Source organism: Erinaceus europaeus, chromosome 7, assembly GCF_950295315.1.
Source record: "Erinaceus europaeus chromosome 7, mEriEur2.1, whole genome shotgun sequence".
Taxonomy (NCBI): Eukaryota; Metazoa; Chordata; class Mammalia; order Eulipotyphla; family Erinaceidae; genus Erinaceus; species Erinaceus europaeus.
In genome coordinates this window covers 68,309,078-68,328,965 of record NC_080168.1, presented here as the reverse complement: position 1 = coordinate 68,328,965, position 19,888 = coordinate 68,309,078, and the positions used below count along the sequence as shown (strand labels likewise).

The following is a 19,888-nucleotide window of genomic DNA, read 5'->3' as shown; positions in this document are numbered from 1 at the left end:
GGTGAATGTTTTGTTCATATCCTCTGCCCATTTTTGGATGGGGTCATTTGCTTTTTTGTTGCTAAGTTTGCTGAGCTCTTTATATATTTTGGTGGTTAGTTTCTTGTCTGATGTATGGCATGTGAAGATCTTCTCCCATTCTGTGAGGGGTCTCTTTGTTTGTTTAGTAGTTTCTTCAGATGTGCAGAAGCTTTTCAATTTGATGTAGTCCCATTGGTTTGTTTCTGCTTTAGACTTTTGTTGTTGGGGAGGTTCTTAATAATGGTTTCAATTTCTTTGTCTGTGATTGATGCATTTAGATTTTGTTCTTCTTCTTGGTTCAGTTTTGGAAGGGCATATGCTTCTAGGAATTGTTCCATTTATTCCAGATTCTCTAGCTTGGTGGCGTAGAGTTCTTTATAGAAGTTTCGCAGGATTCTCTGGATTTCTCTGGTGTCAGTTGTGATATTTCCTCCATCATTTATAATTCTATTAATTTGAGTCTTCTCTCTTTTTTTGGTGAGTCTGGCTAGGGGTTTGTCAATTTGTTTAATCTTTCAAAGAACTAACATTTGGCTTCATTGATCTTTTGTATGGTTCTTTTATTTTCGATGTTGTTTATTTCTGCTCTAACTTTAGTGATTTCTGTCCTTCTGGTTGCTTTAGGGTTCCTTTGTTCCTCTTCCTCTAAGTCCTTGAGGTGTGCAGTAAGGTCGTTCATTTGAGCTTTTTCTTGTTGTTTAATATGTGATTGTATGGCTATAAGTTTCCCTCTCAGTACTGCTTTAGCTGTGTCCCAAATATTTTGATAGGTTTTGTCTTCATTTTAATTTGTTTCTAGGAACATTAGAATTTCCTGCTTGAGTAAATCTCTGATCTGGTGGTTCTTAAGGAGTATGTTGTTTAGTTTCCAAATTCTGTGACTTCTAATAATTGTCTGTTTGTTGTTAAATGTTAGTTTTACTCCACTGTGGTCTGAGAAGATACTTGGGATGATTTCAATATTCTTGAATTTATTGATGCTGTCTTTGTGGCTTAACATGTGGTCTATCCTTGAGTATGTGTTATGTGGATTTGAAAAGAAGGTGTATTCCAGTTTTTGGGGATGAAGGACTCTGAAAATGTCCAAGAGGTCTAGTCTGTCAATCTCTTCATTCAGTTCTCTTGTATCTTTGTTGGTTCTCTGCTTTGTTGATCTGTCTAAGTGTGAGAGTGGGATATTGAAGTCTCCCACTATTATTGTATTACTATTGATGTATTTTTGAAATTCTTTCAGTAGGTGCTTAATGTATTTAGATGGTCCCTCATTAGTTGCATAGATATTAATGATTGTTAAGTCTTCTTGGCTGATTGATCCTCTAATCATTATGTAATGTCCTTGCCTATCTTTTATTACTTTATTTAATTTAGAATCTATTCTGTCTGAGATGAGAATGGCTGTTCCTGCCCTTTTTTGTGGTCCGTTAGCCTTTATGATAGTTTTCCATCCTTTCACTTTAAGTCTATGTTTATCTTGTTGTGACAGATGGGATTCTTGCAAGCAGCATATGGTTGGGTCATGTTTTCTGATCCATCCCCCCACTCACTCTGTGCCTTTTGATAGGTGAGTTTAAGCCATTGACATTTATTGATATTATGGATTTAATGTATTGTAGTGCCATTGTTCAACAAATTTTTGTTTGCTGTCATATATTGCAAGTATTGTAGTGATGTTCTTGTTTTAGTACCTCTTTCAGGGCCAGTTTTAGTGATGGTTGCCTCCTTTAACTGTTGTTTGTCTAAGAAGGTTTTGATCCCTCCATCTAGTTTGAATGAAAGTCTAGCAGGATATATTATCCTTGGCTGAAACCCATTTTCATTCAGGGCTCGATAGATATCTTTCCATTCTCTTCTGGCTTTTAGAGTTTGAGTGGAGAAGTCTGCTGACAGTCTTATGGGTTTTCCCCTGTATGTGACTTTTTGTTTCTCTCTTGCAGCCTTTAGGATCCTTTCTTTATCCTTACTTCTTCTCATTGTGACTATGATGTGTCTTGGTGTCTTCAGGTCTGGGTTGATTCTGTTTGGAACTCTCTGGGCCTGTTGAATCTTGATGTCCTTTCTGTTATTCAGGTCTGGGAAGTTTTCTTGTATTATTTCCTCTAGAATGTTTGCTTCCCCTTCCTCTCTTTCTTCCTCTGGCAGACCAATTACATGAATGTTACTACTTTTGAGATCATCCCATGTATCTCTGTTGTTGTTTTCAGTGTCTCTCAATCTCTTTTTGAGCTCTTTCACCTCTTTCTTAGTTTTCTCTAACTCATCCTCTCTCTGACTATTTCTGTTTTCTGCTTCTGTTAGTCTGCTTTCCCTTCCCTCAGCTTCTTTCCTCAGTTCAGCTATTTCAGCTTTCAGTTCTCTAATTGCCTCAAGATAATCAGTATTTTCCTTGGGGGGCCTCAACTGTGGTTTTCCTAATACTGCCATTCCTTTCCTCCAATTCTGTTCTCATTTCTGTGATTAATAAGTTTATTATTGCTTGCATACTTTTCTTATCTATGGTTACTTCTGGCTGATTTATAGTTTCTTCTGGGCTCTTGGCTTCATTCATTGGAGTATCAGGTTTATTTGTTTTTGATCTACCCTTTTTTTATTTATGTGTTTCTTATTTTTGTGTTCTGTTGTTCCTCACTTGTTGTGTTTTGAGTACAAGCAACACTGTACTAAATGCCTTTATGACAAATGCAATAACCAACCTCAGGAATTACAATAGCAACTGAAGCAAGGATTGAAGCAGTTTAATCACTACCAGTTAGCCACACAATGTCTCCAGTCCATGAAAAAATAGCAACCAACTCCAAGTGAAGAAGAAAGAGAAAGGAAAGAATGGATAGGAAGAATAGAAAATTATGCAAATCTACTATCCATTGTATATTCTAGGGGTTTCAAGAGGAGAAAGGGAGGTAGAGCAGAGATACACATATAGAGGGTCCACTCTGAGTCAGATTTCTTCCCCAAAATAATTCACAAATAATATCAGTGAATTCAGAAAGACAAAGAAGAAGGACGGAAGAAATGGAGACAAGATTAAAAAAAAGAGAAACAAGAGAGAGAAAATAAAAAAGATAAGAAAAAGAGCTGTAATAAAAGAGCAGTGAAAGGGAAGTTTTTAATTGATTAATTTAGTTCTTATCTTATTTTTTCATTAGCTAGGAGGTGGGAGAAGTGGATAGTCTATAGAGGAGGTAGGAGTAATGAGACAAGTTCCTCTCACAATGGATAAGATGCCCAGTCCCCTAGTAATGAAAGATACCCTAAGAGTTAATTCTGATCAAACTAAAGGAGGGGGGGAAAGAGATGCACTTTTATATAATATTATTAATAAAATAGAGCAGGGTACAAAACCTGTCCCAGATTGCCTCAAGCCTCCTGAGCAGAGGCAGCTGATTGTTAACAAAGACAAAAAAAAAAAACCCTCAGGACTAGACAAGAATAGCAGGAATAGACAGTTGTGCAAATCTACTATCTACTGTATATTCTTGGGGTAGCTAAAGGAGAAAGGGAAGTAGAGTGGAGATACACACAGGGAGAGTCCACTCTGAGTCAGATTTCTTCTGCAAGGTAATTTCCAAACGTGTAACAATGAATTCAGAAAGCTGAAGGAGGAAGAAAGAAAGGATGACAAGAATGAGAAAAAGGGAGTCGGGCTGTAGCGCAGCGGGTTAAGCACAGGTGGCGCAAAGCACAAGGACCGGCATAAGGATCCCGGTTCAAACCCCAGCTCCCCACCTGCAGGGGAGTCGCTTCACAGGCGGTGAAGCAGGTCTGCAGGTGTCTATCTTTCTCTCCTCCTCTCTGTCTTCCCCTCCTCTCTCCATTTCTCTTTGTCCTATCCAACAATGACGACAACAACAATAATAACTACAACAATAAAACAACAAGGGCAACAAAAGGGAATAAATAAAATAAATATTTAAAAAAAAGAATGAGAAAAAGAAGAAAAAGAGAGAGAGAGAAAAAAGAAAAAGATAAGAAAAAGAACAGTAATAAAAGAGCAGTGAAAGGAAAGGGTTTTTATTTATTTTTATATTTAATTAGCTATGCAGGGGGGGAGGGAGAGAATGGGTAGGGGCAGTAGGAAAAGTGAAACAAGTTATTTTAGCAGTGAATAAGACACCCAGCCCCCTAGCAATGAAAAATACACTAAGAGTTAATTATTATCTTGTTTTGATAATAAAATGGAACAGAGTAAAAAATCTGTCCTGTCTTCAGCTTGGATGGCTCCAGATTGCCTCAGGCCCCCTGAGCAGAGACAGCTGATTGGCTACTTAGAAAGAAAAAAGGCCAAAGGTTTCAGAAGGGAATAGAATTAGAATGAATGACACCCCCTGGTGGGACAGGAATCTTGGTAAAGAAAGAAGCTCAGCAGGGGAGCCTGCTAGGAGCAGATCTCTGGTCCCCAGGGACTGGTTATGGGGGGAAGGGTGGAGTGGGTGTACTTTGGGAATAATAATTTAAAAGAAAATTTTTTCCCTCTCTTTTTACTCTATTTTCTAACCCAAATTGAGTTATAGTCACCTCCTTGGTGTCACCGCTAGGACCCCTTATTGACTGGCCTACTAAAGGCAAAAAATCCTACCATTTCCAGTAGATGTGGTTGGAGCTCAAGCCACTAGCAGCTTCTCATTCCGTTGTCTTCTGTAATCCTTGTGATTTTTTTTTTTTTTTTGCCCCCAGGGTTATTGCTAGGGCTCGGTGCCTGCACTATGAATCCACTGCTCCTATGGCCATTTTTTTTCTTCCATTTTTTGGATAGAACAGAGAGAAATTGAGATGTAGGGGGAGATAGAGAAGGAAAGAGACAGGGAGACACAAGCAGCCCCGCTTCACTGCTTTTGAAGCAACCCCCCTGCAGGTGGGGACCTGGGGGGTTGAACCAGGATCCTTGTGTGAGTCCTTGCACTTCATACTGTGTGCACTTACCCATTGCACCATCTCCTGGCCCCCTGAATGTGATTTTGCATTCAATAGTAAAAAGAAGACTTGGTGTTGTTTGGGATTTTTCTGTGTTTCCTTTCTGGGAGGAGGGGGAGGAATAGGGTGAGGCATCAGGCTTCATGGCCGAATAATTCCATTACCCTAGCAAGACTCTCTCTGAGAGAAGTGATCTCAAATGTTTAAGGATTCTAATAAAGATGTGGTGCACCTGATTAAGCACACACATTACAGTGCACAAGGACTCAGGTTCAAGCCCCTGGTCCCTACCTGCAGGGGGAATTTCATGAGTGTTGCAAGCATCTCTGTCTCTCTCCCTCTCTATCTTTTCCCCTCCCCCTCTTAATTTCTATGCAATAATAAATAAATATGTGTAGTTAGAAGTAATGCTTTTTGTAAAGCGAAATATTAAAGGATCTAAAGAAACTATCACCTAGAGAAAGGCAAATACTGTATGATTTCATTCATATGTAGTATATAGAGAAAAACAAATAAAATGAACTAAATAAAGTAAAATAAAATGACTATATAAAGCAATAACAGACATTTGAACTGTAAGAGCAATCCAGGAGGGAAAGGGTAGGGGACATGAATCAGAACAAAGGGGGTAGTAAACATGTTCAGTTTCAGTGATGGAATCAAATAATGTTACAATGCAATGGTACCCAAATAAAAACAGAATTGAGGCCAGGTAGTAGTGCACCTGGTCAAGCACACACATTATCAAGTTCAAGGATCTAGAAATGCCTTCTTTGAGGTTGTTTCTTTCATGTTGTTCCCACCTTCTTTATATGTGCTTGGTCCTTCACCTATAGGGGTGGGAGAAACTTCACAAATGGTGAAATAGGGCTACAGGTCTCTCTCTCACTCTTTCTCTCTCTCCTCCTTCCCGTTCCCTCTTAATTTCTTTCTGTCTCAATCAAAACAATCATCATCCCAAGGACACCACATCAAAGCTTTTTTTTTTAGTTTTGTTTTAAATTTATTTATTTTCCCTTTTGTTGCCCTTGTTTTTTTATTGTTGTTGTCGGTATTGTTGTTGTTGTCATCATTATTAGATAGGAAAGAAAGAAACGGAGAGGAGGGGAAGGCAAAGAAGGGGGAAAGACAGATGCCTGCAGACCTGCTTCACTGCCTGTTAATCGACCCCCCTGCAGTTGGGGAGCCGGGGCTAGAGCTGGGATACTTACACCACGTGTGCTTAACCCACTGCACTACCACCCAACTCCCCACATCAAACCTTTATTGTTATTAACTTACACTGTAATGAGTCCCTCTGAAAGCCTCACCTTTCCTAACACATTTCATAAGTCAGCAACAATTATTATTTTTATTATAATTTTATTTTAATAAGAGAGATACAGAATGAGAGAAGGAGAAAGACCAGAGCCCTGCTAAGCTCTGACTAGTGGTAGTGCTTGGGATTGAACCTGGGATCTCAGAGCCTTAGGCATGAAAGTCTTTTGCAGAACCATTATGCTGACTCCCCAGCCCAATTAATTTAAAACACACACACACACAAAAAAACAAACAAGAAAACCAGGACTATTCTCATGTAAAATGCAGGGGTCAGCTCACTTGTAATGCATCCTCCATACCACGTGGGAGACTCTGGATTTGAACCCCAGGTCATGTGGGAGGGTGCACCATGACATGGCTGGACCTCCATTGATGGTGGGACAGTGCTACAGTGCTCCAGCATCTCTCCCTCTCTGAATTTCATTGGTTTTCTATGAAATAAACTCTAAAGTGGGGTGACCTCTGAGTGGTGAAACCATGTATACCCCATGCCCCACCCAGCACTACTGAAGGAATAAGGGGAAACATAAAAAAAATAATAAAATGCATCTTGTAGTTTATGAGACCCTGTGATGTCTGTCCATCTAGCCTGCACAAGGGAACGGCCCATTGCTACCAGTGTCATGTCTCCACCAACCCCACCCCCCGCAACATGAAACCCGTGAGCTTGTCTGAATTTCCCCCATAAGATGCTGCTCTTGACAGTATACAGACATTGTTTGCACAAGACTCCTCACCCACAAACCCTTTGTTATCTTCCCTGACTCCTTTCTACTATTCATCCACACAGAATAATTACACCCATCACATCACCAGTTTGTGAACTTCTTCTTTCTTTCACATTCTTTTAGAAATGCCTTCTTTGAGATTGTTCCTTTCATGTTGTTCCCACCTTCATTATATGTGCTTGGTCCTTCAGAAATCAAATATTAAGGTTTTCTTTCTTTCTTTTTGGTGCTTAGTCCTGCAGATGTGTTTCCCCTTTTTCTTTTCTTTTCTTTTCTTTTCTCTTCTTTTCTTTTCTCTTTTAATGATCTTTATTTGTTAATAGATTGAGACAGCCAGAAATCAAGAGGGAAGTGGGTGATAGAGAGGGAGAGAGACAAAGAGACACATGTAGCCCTGCTTTGCCGCTCACAAAGCTTCCACCCCTGCAGGTGGGGACCAGTGCTCGAACCCGGGTCCTTTCGAATTGTAACACATGCACTCAACCAGGTGCGCCACTGCCTGGCCTCTCCCCTTTTTCATTCACAGTTTATTACACTTAGAAGCACAGTGAGAAGCACTCACTGCCATACTCTGTTGCCCTTTGAGATCTCTGGAGGCACAGGCCTTGTCTTACAAATTTAAATTTACACTTACCAGTCATTACTTAGTGTACAGTAAATAATCACTTAGTATTAAATGCATGGATGTGCCAACAATTTCTAGTATATTTGTACTTACTGTCTTAGTTCTCCTCTTATTCTTTTTGTTGTATGACTAACAGATCTTTGTGTTCTAAGAAAATAATATGCTAACTGCCACCTGTATGGGGTGGATCCAGGGAGAGAAGCTCCACAAAGAGGGAGCAAACCTTACCATGGATGCAAACCAGGCTTGACACCCAGCCCCCTATGCCCCCCCCACCACCACATGGGTAGTACTGTACCTCCAGGGAAAGCTCTTTTGCCTCGGTGTTTCTTCCTTGTTCTTTGAATGAAAATGAAATTGGCACAATGCAAGTGAATTGGAGCATAGGACAGTCCTCAGTGCCACAAAAATAGAGATTCTGATAATTTTATGAAAATTTGAGTTCTAATCTATTTTTATTTTGTAGTGCATGTATTTAAATAGTGGGCTTTTTCAAAAACCCTACAAGATTTATGCTCCTCAATATGCCTTCATATTTAGACAGGAATTTTTTATCTCCCATATCTTAGTAACTATTAGTCTTTTTAGTCAAAGAGAAAGTATGCACATCAGGTTAACCAGGTCAAACACAAGTATGCACATGTAAAAAGAAAAAAAAACACAAATTTATTCACAGTGAAAAGTAGAGGGGGATGCCACAAAATTGTATTTTTAATGTTCTTTTGAACTGGGGCAAGGAGCTCAATGAATATTCAATAAATATCCAAAATTTGTTTGAAAAAAATAAATATATTTCAATACATGTGTGTTTCACTAACTTGTGCCATCTCTGATTTATCTAGTCTTGATTAAGAAATGAAACCCATGGGAGTCAGGCAGTAGAGCAGCAGGTTAAACGCACGTGGCGCAAAGCACAAGGACCAGTTTGAGCCCCAGCTCCCCATCTGCAGGGGAATTTCTTCACAGGCAGTGAAGCAGGTCAGCAGGTGTCTGTCATTCTCTCCCCCTCTCTATCTTCCCCTCCTCTCTCCATTTCTCTCTGTCCTATCCAACAATGACGACAACAACAATAACTACAATAAAACAAGGTCAATAAAAGGGAATAAATAAATATTAAAAAAAGAAATGGAACCCATTTAATATTTACTTTAAATTATATCTCATCTCAGTCCAGTTAATTAGAGAAATATAATAAGAAAGAGGACAGAAAGGGAAAAGGAGAAATTGTCATCAGATTATAAGTCAAACAAATACTTCTCAGGTATAGTTGATAAAGAAGTAGGAATATGTGCTGTGCATTCTCCAGACAGTGTGTATCCATTTGAGTTTGGTCATGAATCCATTTGGTCAAAAAGCAGTTATTTTATATCTTTCATTTTTTTTTTTTAATACTAGAGCACTGCTCAGCTCTGGCTTATGGTGATGGGGGGTGTTGAACCTAGGACTCTGGGGCCGCAGGCATAAATTATTTTATATCTTTACTATATATGCTGCATAAAAGTTTTCAACATCATAATCGAGTTTCATCCTTACTAAAATGCATTAACTTATTGTCCAAAAATATACTTTTATTTGCCATGGTTCTTTAACATTAATTTTTCTGATTAAAATCAAGATCAAATAATCAAGTGGAATTATCTATTTTGTCTTCTCATAAGTAAGACATTTCATTATCCCACAACACTTAGGAAATGGATTTTATTTCTTTCTACAGCATTTTGTAAAAATATTTATTTATTTAGTTTCCCTTTTGTTGCCCTTGTGGTTTTATTGTAGTTATTGTTGTTGTTATTGATGTCATCCTTGTTGGATAAGACGGAGAAAAATGGAGAGAGGAGGGGAAGACAGAGAGGGGGAAGAAAGACAGACATCTGCAGACCTGCTTCACAACCTGTGAAGCAACTCCCCTCTAGGTGGGAAGCTAGGGGCTGGAACCCAGATCCTTACTCAGGTCCTTGCGCAAGGTCTGCAGACTTTTGCACCACCTGCATTTAACCCACTGTGCTACCACCCGACTCCCTCTACAACAGTTATTAACTCAGTCTGTTTCTTTTTGTAAATTGAAGTCACATCACAATAACAGTTAAACAAGTCCCCAAAAGTACTCTTTTTATTTTTTAGGAATCTGGAGAAGAACATTCCAAGCCTCTCTGTTTAAACAAAAAAGCCATTTTCAACCACACAGACAAGAATGTTCTCCTTCAACAATTTTAATTCCATGTAGCTTTCTTTTGTTTGGTATATGTATTAGAGAAATCAAATTATTTTTAAAATTACTCAACTATCTCTAATTCTAGTTATTAACCATTTATCTTCCTTATTTAGGAACTTTCTCTAATCAACTCTATAATGAAAAAGGAAATTTTTCTGTGTTTGTAGGTCTTAATAAGGAAAAACATGTCATTTATACTTATTTTATTAAAAAGAATTAAAGACACTATAATTTCCTCTGTTTTCTGCCTGATTTTCCCTCTATAAATCTCATATAGTAACCTGCCAATGCTTTATTATTGTAAATATCCAGCAGGTATTCTTTTTTAGTGTTGAGTTTATTTTTAAAGATAATTTTGTAATAGTTAATTTTAATATCTCTGCCTTCTCCCATCTCTACATTAGAACATTCCTGCTGTACTACTGATTCAGTATCCTACACATCAAGCACCGTACAGTGTAATGTACCAACAATACATGACCAAGAAGTAAGAAAAGGCCTTCACCTGTATGGAGCCCACATCCTAGCCATAGTCTACAGAAAGCAGAATAACAACCCAGTGAGTAAGAACATTTCAGATGCACAAAACCTGAAATAAACATTGATAGAATAGAGAACACTGTATACTTTTTAATTTTTTGAAGATGTTTTTTAAAACTTTGATAGGACAGAGAGAAATTCAGAGATAAAGGTGTGTGTGTGAGAGAAAGAGAGAGAGAGAGAGAGAGAGAGAGAGTTCTGCAGCACTGCTTGACCATTTATGAAGCTTTTCCCCTTCAGGGACTTGCACCTGGGTCCTTGCACATAGTAACATGCACACTTAATCAGGTGCACCACAGTCTTGCCCAGAGAATGCTCTTTTCTAATATGGTACCAGTGGCTTCAAGATCAACCTGTTCATTTCTTTAAGTAGAATTAACAGCATAGATACATTTGGTAGTCTTTTGATGGAATAGTGGGGAAGAAAAACATTCAACTATGTCCAAGAGAATGGAAAAAAAAACTTGGAGACAACAAGTACTGTCAAGTTTTTCAGGCAGTTTGATATAAAAGTGAAGATAAAAACTGGGACAGTAACTAGTAGGGAAATAGGCCAGTTGTTCTGAATCTTCAAATAAGTAACAGCAACAGCAAATATAAGTTGATGGAAGTGGTTCAATAGTGAGATGAGAATTTCAAGTGCTAAAAATAGAATAGCAGACTTGCTGGAAATATGTTACTAATTGAGGCAAAGAATAGGAATTCCAGTGCAGGAGGGGAGGGGTTGTTCTTAGCCATGACAGTAGAAGTGCAGAGTGCCTTAGCAACAAGGCAAGGAGAAAGGTTGGGGTAGGCAGCTTGTAAACGTTAGAATAGACACAAGTGTTTCCTTTGTGGAGAAGGAACTATGGTTTTTGACAGTGTTTCCTTCTTATAAATAAAAATTAAAAGAGGGGGTCGGGCGGTGGCGCAGTGGGTTAAGGGCATGTGGCGCAAAGCACAAGGACCCGAGTAAGGAGCCCGGTTTCGAGACCCCAGCTCCCCACCTGCAGGGGAGTCGCTTCATAGGCGGTAAAGCAGGTCTGTAGGTGTCTATCTTTCCCCGTCTCTGTCTTCCCCTCCTCTGTCCATTTCTCTCTGTCCTATCCAACAACGAACAACGTTAACAATGGCAATAATAATAACCAAAACGAGGCTACAACAACAAGGGCAACAAAAGGGGGAAAAATGGCCTCCAGGAGCGGTGGATTCATGGTGCAGGCACCGAGCCCAGCAGTAACCCTGGAGGGAAAAAATAATAATAAATAAATAAAAATTAAAAGAGAGAGAGGGGGAGGAAGAGAGAGAACAGAATTTTGGTAGTAGTATAACAGAATGATACCCCTATTATCTTACAGTCTTGTGACTTACTATTACTTGTGGCTTGATAAAAGTATATATATATATGTAAAAAAAAAAGAAGGAACTTTCACCTTCATAGATGAGTGAAGAGCTCTGTGAGACTCGAGAAATGTATGATAGTAAACACCTAAGAAAGTGAAGGATGCAATTAAAATAAGTTACAGCAAAAAAGATCCACTTAAAAGGAGTGATCTTGACTTTTAATAATATCAGTTGGTGGCATTTTAAACTTTCCTCACAGAATGACTTAGGTAGAGACTTGGATGTAAGAAAAACTGGGGCTTTACCTAAAGAGAATGATAAAGTGACAGACATTGCCCACATGTGCATATAGGAGATTCCAATGATGGCACATGGAATTTAAACAAGACATTAGTATGATGACAGTGAAAAGGTAGTAAGATAAACTACTCCTTTTAGTGGCACAGATCTTCTAAAGATAAGATACTAGAAAGGTTAAGAAGTAACCAGGAATTAGAGGATAAAATGTTTAAAAGTGAAATTGTGATTAGAGTGAGGCGTCATTGTTCCCATAAAGGGGTCGGGTGGTGGTGCACCTGGTTGAGTGCACATGCTACAGTGCTCAAGGACCCGAGTTCAAGCCCCCAGTCTCCACCTGCAGGGGAAAAGCTTTGAAAGTGGTGAAGCAATGCTACAGGTGTCTCTCTTTCTCTCTGTCTGTTTTACCCTCTCAATTTCTGGCTGTCTCTATCCAATAAATATAATACAAATTTTTAAAAATTGTTCCCATAAACAGGAATAATATCTCCAAGGTCCAAATCACTGAGATTGGAAAACAAGGTTAAGGGAGAAGAGGACATGAAGGAAGCAAGAGGTATTGGAAACTCAGCATGTGGACACTAAAAGAGAACTGAAGAATATTTTACAGTAAAACTAGGGTCCAAATCTTTGAGGAAGATGGGGATAAAAGGGAAAGCAAGTCAAAAATTAGACACAGTAGATTCTATAGTTGGATAATGTGGTATTCATAGCACATATTTTTAGGGAGTAGGAAGGAGAGATGGTGGACTACAAGCGGAGTTTTTGATACAGATCCCATGGCGTGAGGGTTATAAAAGTGAGAGAAACCATCATTTGGAGGAACTATGCCATCCCAATAGTAATGGTGTAACTATAGAGTTGAGCTAGTTTTCAATTGCAACCAGAAAACAAAAGTCACATTCTAGAAGAGATTAAAGACTTAAAAATACTGGTCTGGCAAATTAGGTTACCTGGAAGGGTACTTGCTTTGTCATGTACCAGACCCAGACATGAGCCAGGTTTGCTGAAGAAGCTTTGATGCTAAGACTCCTTCCTTTCTTCCCCCTCCCCACCTCCACCCCCACCTCCACTCCCATCAGGATATCACTGGGACTCAGTGCCTCCACTGCTCCCAGAGGCCATTTTTTTCTTCTATTTTTTTTTGTCTTTGAAATAGGGTGAGACAGAGAGAGGGGGGAGGGAGAAAGATACAGAGAATGAGGAGACATTTGAAGCATTGCTCTACCACTCATGAAACTTTCATCCTGCACTTGGGGATGAGTGGCTTTAACCAGGGTCCTTGCAAATGGTAATGTGTGCTTTACCAGGTGTGCTACCACCCAGCCTTTTTTTTTTTTTTTTTAATCTGAGGAAGTCAGCCTGGAGTGGCAGAGCCAAAGTTTAACCATATATCATATACCCATATACATATACATGAAATGAATTTTGTTTATGCTTAGCTGAGAGCTCCAGGGGGTAGGGGTGCTGGGGAGGAGTGGGCAGTAGGGAATTCCAGACAGAGAAAGGAGGGCATCCAGTTTTCCTCTGGTGTGGGACTTCAGTGATAATAAAGACAAAATGGAATTGGAACTGAGCAAGAGAGTAGCGGATGCCTGCAAGCTGTGAGGAAGACTCTGAAGATTCCAGGAGCTCAAACTAAATGACTGGAAGCCACTGTGTTTCACAAAATGAGACAGTTTTTATGTTCATTCATTTGGATGTTACTGAAGAGACCAACCTGGACTCATGCTCCTGACTTACAACCAAAGATAAACCCAAGTACCAGTAGTTGGAGATGAAGAGGCAGGATTTATTCTGAATTAGTCAAATGGGCAATGGTGAGCAAAGTCTTTCCTATCCACCCGTCTAGGGAGAACAAAGACATGGTGTTTCATAGCTCCAGGGGAGGAACAGAAGAAGAAATTCCCAGGAGAAAGCTGGCACTTCGTCTAAGGTGTAAGCAATTAGTGTGAGTGCCAGCCAGTACAAAGGCTAATGATTCAGGGCTGGGTGGTGGTGCACCTGGTTGAGCACACATGTTACAATGCACAAGGACCCAGGTTCAAGCCCCCGGTCCCCACCTGCAGGGGGAAAGCTTTGTGAGTGGTGAAGCATTGTTGCAGGTGTCTCTCTGTCTCTCTCCCTCTCTATCATCCCCTTACCTCTCAATTTCTGGCTTTCTCTATCCAATAAATTAATAAAGATAATTTAAAAAATTAAAAGGCTAATGATTGGTTCTTTTTGGATATAAAGAAAGAGGATATTAAAATTGCAGGCACTGGGCTATTTTAAGAGTAGACTCTTAACGTTTGCTATAATGTTAAGCTTTGAAGAAGGAAAAGTGAAAAATGTATTAGGTTATTTATGTACATATTGATATTTTAAAATTTAGCTTGTTAAGGAAAAAGAATGAAGCTTATTTAATGGACTGTTTTTATGAGTTTGGGCATATCTATTCTCATACTGTGATTCTGAGATTTATGTGTATTTCCCATTGACTTTTTTGAATGAGATTCATATATGAGTTATAGATAACTTCCCTTTCCCTATATTTCCATTTAGTTCCCTGGAGTCTCAGCTTCACTAATAATACTTAGCTTTGTCATGACTATGATAGGGTTGTGGTACTCTGACTGAATCAATTTTCTGGTCCATGCAGCAGCTAAGTATTTCTGTTAGGTCTCCTGCTTAATATGAAAATTCTATAACTACCTGATGTTTTATGAGAATCAAACTGTTTAAATCTCTGAACTATTTTTTCTTCATTTATAGATTATTTTTCTTCTGACTTGTGATCAATCCTTCTCACAGCCACTTTTGAAGCTTTGATATTTACTTCCCATCTTGGTTTGTTAGTCTGCTGGCTTCCTCTTAGTATTATTTCTTGATATGGATTGATCATTTAATTGTTAGTATGTTTACATTTCAGCTTGTTTTTATTTAGACATCAAGTTGCATTTAAATATTTCCTGGTTAAGAAATTTGTAGTATATACACACAGAGAAATACTACACCTCTGAGGGAGATGAAGAAGTCTTTTAAGCTAGATATTGAATGGGACATGAAGGAATCCTGCTAAGTGAGATAAGTCAGAAGGAAAATAAAAAATAGCATATGATACAGTTTGTGAGATTTAAGAAACAAAGAAAGGAAAGATACTGGGTGAAACATAGCCTTGTTATGGCCTGCTGCAGCAGATCACAAGATTATAAAGGGAGGAGACAGGAAGGGCTTGAGAAGCTTTGGAGGGTGCTTTGCAGGATGGTGGAGGAAGATGTCAGTTGTTGGAGGGTATGGTGTATGAAGACAACTATCAAGGAGGAGTGAGGGATAAGAAATAGTATAAAGAAAAAACAGCTACCTTATAAATCATTGTTTCCACCAATAAAGAAGCTTTTAAAAGAATGTAATGACCCATGATTGTAAAATAATGAATCATTATTGAATGACTAGATTTCTTTAAAAATATCTGTTCATGGGTCAGGAGGTGGCTCACCCAGTAGAGCTCTTTTTGCCAAGGTATCAAATACACGGGACTGCAGCATTCTATCATCAGACCTACCCAGCCTGACTACCTGCCTCTGGACAATGCAATCCTACCTCAGAAGCTGAAGGAAATTGGATATTCCACACATATGATGGGAAAGTGACATTTGGGTTTTTATAGAAAAAAGTGCATGCCCACCCAGAGAGGATTTGATACCTTTTTTGGTTCCCTCTTGGGAAGTGGTGACTACTATACACACTACAAGTGTGACAACCCTGGAATGTGTGGCTATGACTTGTACAAAAATGACAACGCTGCCTGGGACTATGATAACGGCATTTACTCCAAACAGATGTACACTCAGAGAGTGCAGCACATCTTAGCCTCCCACCACCCCAGTAAGCCTTTAATTCTATACATTGTCTATCAAGCAGTGCACTCACCACTGCAAGCCCCTGGTAGGTACTTTGAACACCACAGATCCATCATCAACATCAACAGGAGGAGGTTTGCTGCCATGCTTTCTTGCTTAGACGAAGCAGTCAGCAGTGTGACCCTGTCTCTCAAGTCATATGGCTTTCATAACAACAGCATTATCATCTACTTGTCAGATAATGGTGGCCAGTCCATGGTGGGCAGGAGTAACTGGCCTCTCAGAGGCAGTAAAGGAACCTACTGGGAAGGGGGGGGATTGGGACTGTTGGCTTTGTATACAGCCCACTTCTGAAGAACAAGGGGATGGTGTGTAAGGAGCTTGTGTACATCAAAGACTGGTATCCCACTCTGATTTCCCTGGCTGAAGGGCAGATTGATGAGAATATTCAATTGGACAGCTACAACATCTGGGAGACCATCAGTGAAGGCCTGCATTCACCCTGGGTGGATATCTTGTATAACATTGACTTCATCTACACCAAGGCGAAAAAAGGCTCCTGGGCGGCAGGCTATGGGATCTGGAACACAGCCACCCAATCAGCAATCAGGGTGAGGCACTGGAAACTGCTCACTGGGAACCATCTTCATCAGTCCGGGCCCCAACCCGGATGGCACAATGAATGTATCACCTTGCCCACTGGAAAGAGTGTGTGGCTTTTCAACATCACAGCTGATCCCTACGAAAGGGTGGACCTGTCCCACATGTATCCTGGGACCGTAAAGCAGCTCCTCTGCAGACCCTCCCAGTTCAACAAAACCGCCATGCCTGTCAGGTACCCCCCCCCCCCAAGACCCCAGAAGTAACCCTCGACTGAATGGGAGGGGTCTGGGGATCATGATATAAAGATGAATACAAGAAAAAGAAGTCCAGCAAAAACAAGGCTCAGAAAAAGTTGAAGTAAAACAAGATGAAGCCAAAGGGGGTGGGGGGAATCTGAATGTTTTCCTGTTTTGGTTACATTTCAATGGACTCAGTTTTTCATGTTTTCTAGTTAAATAAGCAGGTTTTGCTCAATCCTATCACTGCCAGAAGCATCAGACTTTTTGTTATTTTGCGCCTTCCAGAGATTTCTGTCACCAGGCTGGCATTACTACCAAAGGTGCTATTCTTGTAAGCTACATTTAGAAGAGGATGGAAAGGCTGGTTTATCTTGCCTCTATTTAAAAGACAACAAGTTCATCTGTTGGGCTTCATTCAACTGACCAAATTGATGCTTTACATGAGAAGAGGGAGGGCATAATATGCAACTGCTGAAGGTGTTAACTGGTTGTGAATTACAGGGTAGCATGATTTAAAAACTACCTTTAATAAAGTAGTATCAAAAGTAGTGTCACCTTGAAGACCTTAACATTGTCATTTTTTAAAGCAAAAAAAATTTTTGCATCTCTGTCACTTAGGTTTTTTAATGAACTATGTTTTTTTAATTTAATTTTATTATTTTAATTTGTTTTTATATTTTTATTATTGGATAGAGATAGAGAGAAATAGAGAGGGGAGGGAGAGATAGAGAGGGAGAGAGACAGAGAGATACCTGCAGCACTGCTTCACCACTTGTGAAGCTTTCCCCCTGCAGGTGGGGACCAGGGGCTTGAACCCAGGTCTTTGTGCACTGTAACACGTGCACTCAATCAGGTGTGCCACCACCTGGCCCCTAATGAACTATGTTTTATGTATCACTTCCATTCCTGTGAAAATAAGCTGTTTTTCTCACATCTGAACAGCCTACACCTCACTCTGCCATGCATGAGGGAATGGTAACTAAAAATGTCCGAGCAATGTGAATGTACCTATTTTCTAAAGACTCTAAAAGAATGACATTTTAACATAAAGTATCTAATTTATTATTATTCCAGTGTTCTGGAACCCACACATGCCAACGGAAGGATCAAAGTGACATTATCTACAGTGATGTTTATCTTGGGTGATGCCAGTGAGCAGATGGATGTCCCTGTCTAACCCAGAGTCTTATTAAAAGTGCCTTCTCCTTACACAGAGGCCTCAGAGCCTCACAGTTCACAGTTGAAAAATCACAGCTGGCTGAAACTATGATATCCAAATTTGCAAATGTGATAACAAAATAGGCATGACAGCATGCCAACAGAGTTCATCAGAACTCATGTTTATCAGGCTCTAGATCCACATTCATCATCAATAAATGCATATTTATCAAAAAATACATGTTTACCAGAATTCAGAAGGCTGCCTCTCACAGTGGGTGGAAATGTATTCCTAACTGGAGTCAAGAAAATTATTTAAATATCTAATTTTAATGTGTCCCTTCTAAAATATAGATTTTTAAAATCACCATCACCTCCCATGCTCCGGGGCTATTATCCTATTACTAAGCTAACAAAGGTCAGGTCTAAGTGAGCTTCCTAATTGTTCTGCAGTGTTTACTTCTATTGATGGGAGCATATCAGGAATCCCTTGGGTCTTGTATATAGTAGGCTCTAAATATATATTGAAGGATTGACTGGCCCACTTGTTAACACTTTCTTCAGCAGCAGTTGTGACATCATGGAACTTGAGTTTGGAATTGGATCAACTGGTTGAAATCTCATGTCTGATAACAAATAAACCTTCTAATTGTAGGAAAATGACTTTTCTCCTTTGCATTTCAGCTTCCTTAGCTATAAAACAAAGCTCCCAATAGTATCTATAGTGCTGTGAAGATCTGAATGATTAAATGACATAATATCTAATAAAATGTTCTGCAGCCTCTGTGGATTTGTCAACATTGGCATCCCCTTCTGCACTTAGAGTGAATTCACCTGGGTAAGTATGGGTCTTTCAATCTCCATTCATCTCTGGAGGGACTAGGCTTTTCTAGTAAGGGATCGCTTTAATGCAGGCTTTCTTGGATTTTAAGATCATAATTTGTTTTGCAAATCTATCATGGGAAGACACATTAATAGTGTTTTTTTTATTTATTTCACCATAAAATCTCTCTTTAAACACTAAGGTTTGATGGAGCAGACTTTAAAAACTACCCATGCAAACTTAAATCTTCTACAGATAAAATAGTTTCTAGCTAGATTTTTAAAAATGTTTTAGTCTTTATTTATTAATTGGATAGAGACAGTCAGAAATCAAGAGGAAGGGAGAGAAAACAGAGAGACACCTACAGCACTGCCTCACCACTTGCAAAGCTTTTCCCATACAGGTGGGAACCAGGGGCTTAAACCTGGGTCCTTGCACACTGTAACACATGTGCTCAGCCAGGTGCGCCACTACCTAGCCCTGCTAGATGTTTTTTAAAGAGAAGCAAATTAGGGTTGTGCACATTAATTCATGTTTGAGCCCAGCGGGTATTTTGCAATACGATGTGCTTTTAAGTTTTCAATAAAAGACCATGATTTCTCTATAAAATAATCTAATTCTACCTAGAAATGGATGGTGTTCACTGGCTTAACATAAAGTACCTGCCAATAACACAGGATGCACAGTAATTTAAGAGAAATCTCTAGCATTTGTCGATGTTACATTTTATGATGTGTGGCATTCTCACAGGAGTGAAGTGGCGTCTCATTGTTGTCTTTATTTGCATTTCTCTGACCATCAATGACTTGGAGCATTTTTTTTCATATATGTTGACTTTTTGGATCTCTTCTATGGAGAATATTCTGTTCATATACTTTCCCCACTTTTGGATGGGGTCATTTGACCCAGGCAATAACCTGGGTCCATCTGCGTATTAGATGTCAGATGAAGGCAAAAACTTCATCTAGTCATGGGTCCTCTGAAATATAACTAAAATAGACCCACTAGCATTTTCCAAAATGGAGACATCAAATCTTCATCTTTTATATTTCTTGCCTTTAGGGTCATGATTAGTAACAATTTGTTGGGTTTATAACTTAACTCTTTTTCAGCCACTAGGTTCCAGATACTACCATGATGCCAACCTGACTTCCCTGGGTAGATGACCCCACCTAAGTGATGTCATTTATCTGGAACCAGAAAACACCTAGAATCACCAAAACCATCTTGAGGAAAAGAAACAGGAATG

General features: G+C 39.4%; 1 pseudogene; it reads left to right on the top strand.

The window, feature by feature from the left end:
* Window positions 1–18,432, top strand: part of LOC103123058 (arylsulfatase J-like) — an 80,088-nt pseudogene extending 61,656 nt beyond the window's left edge.
* The last annotated feature ends 1,456 nt before the right edge of the window (window positions 18,433–19,888 follow it).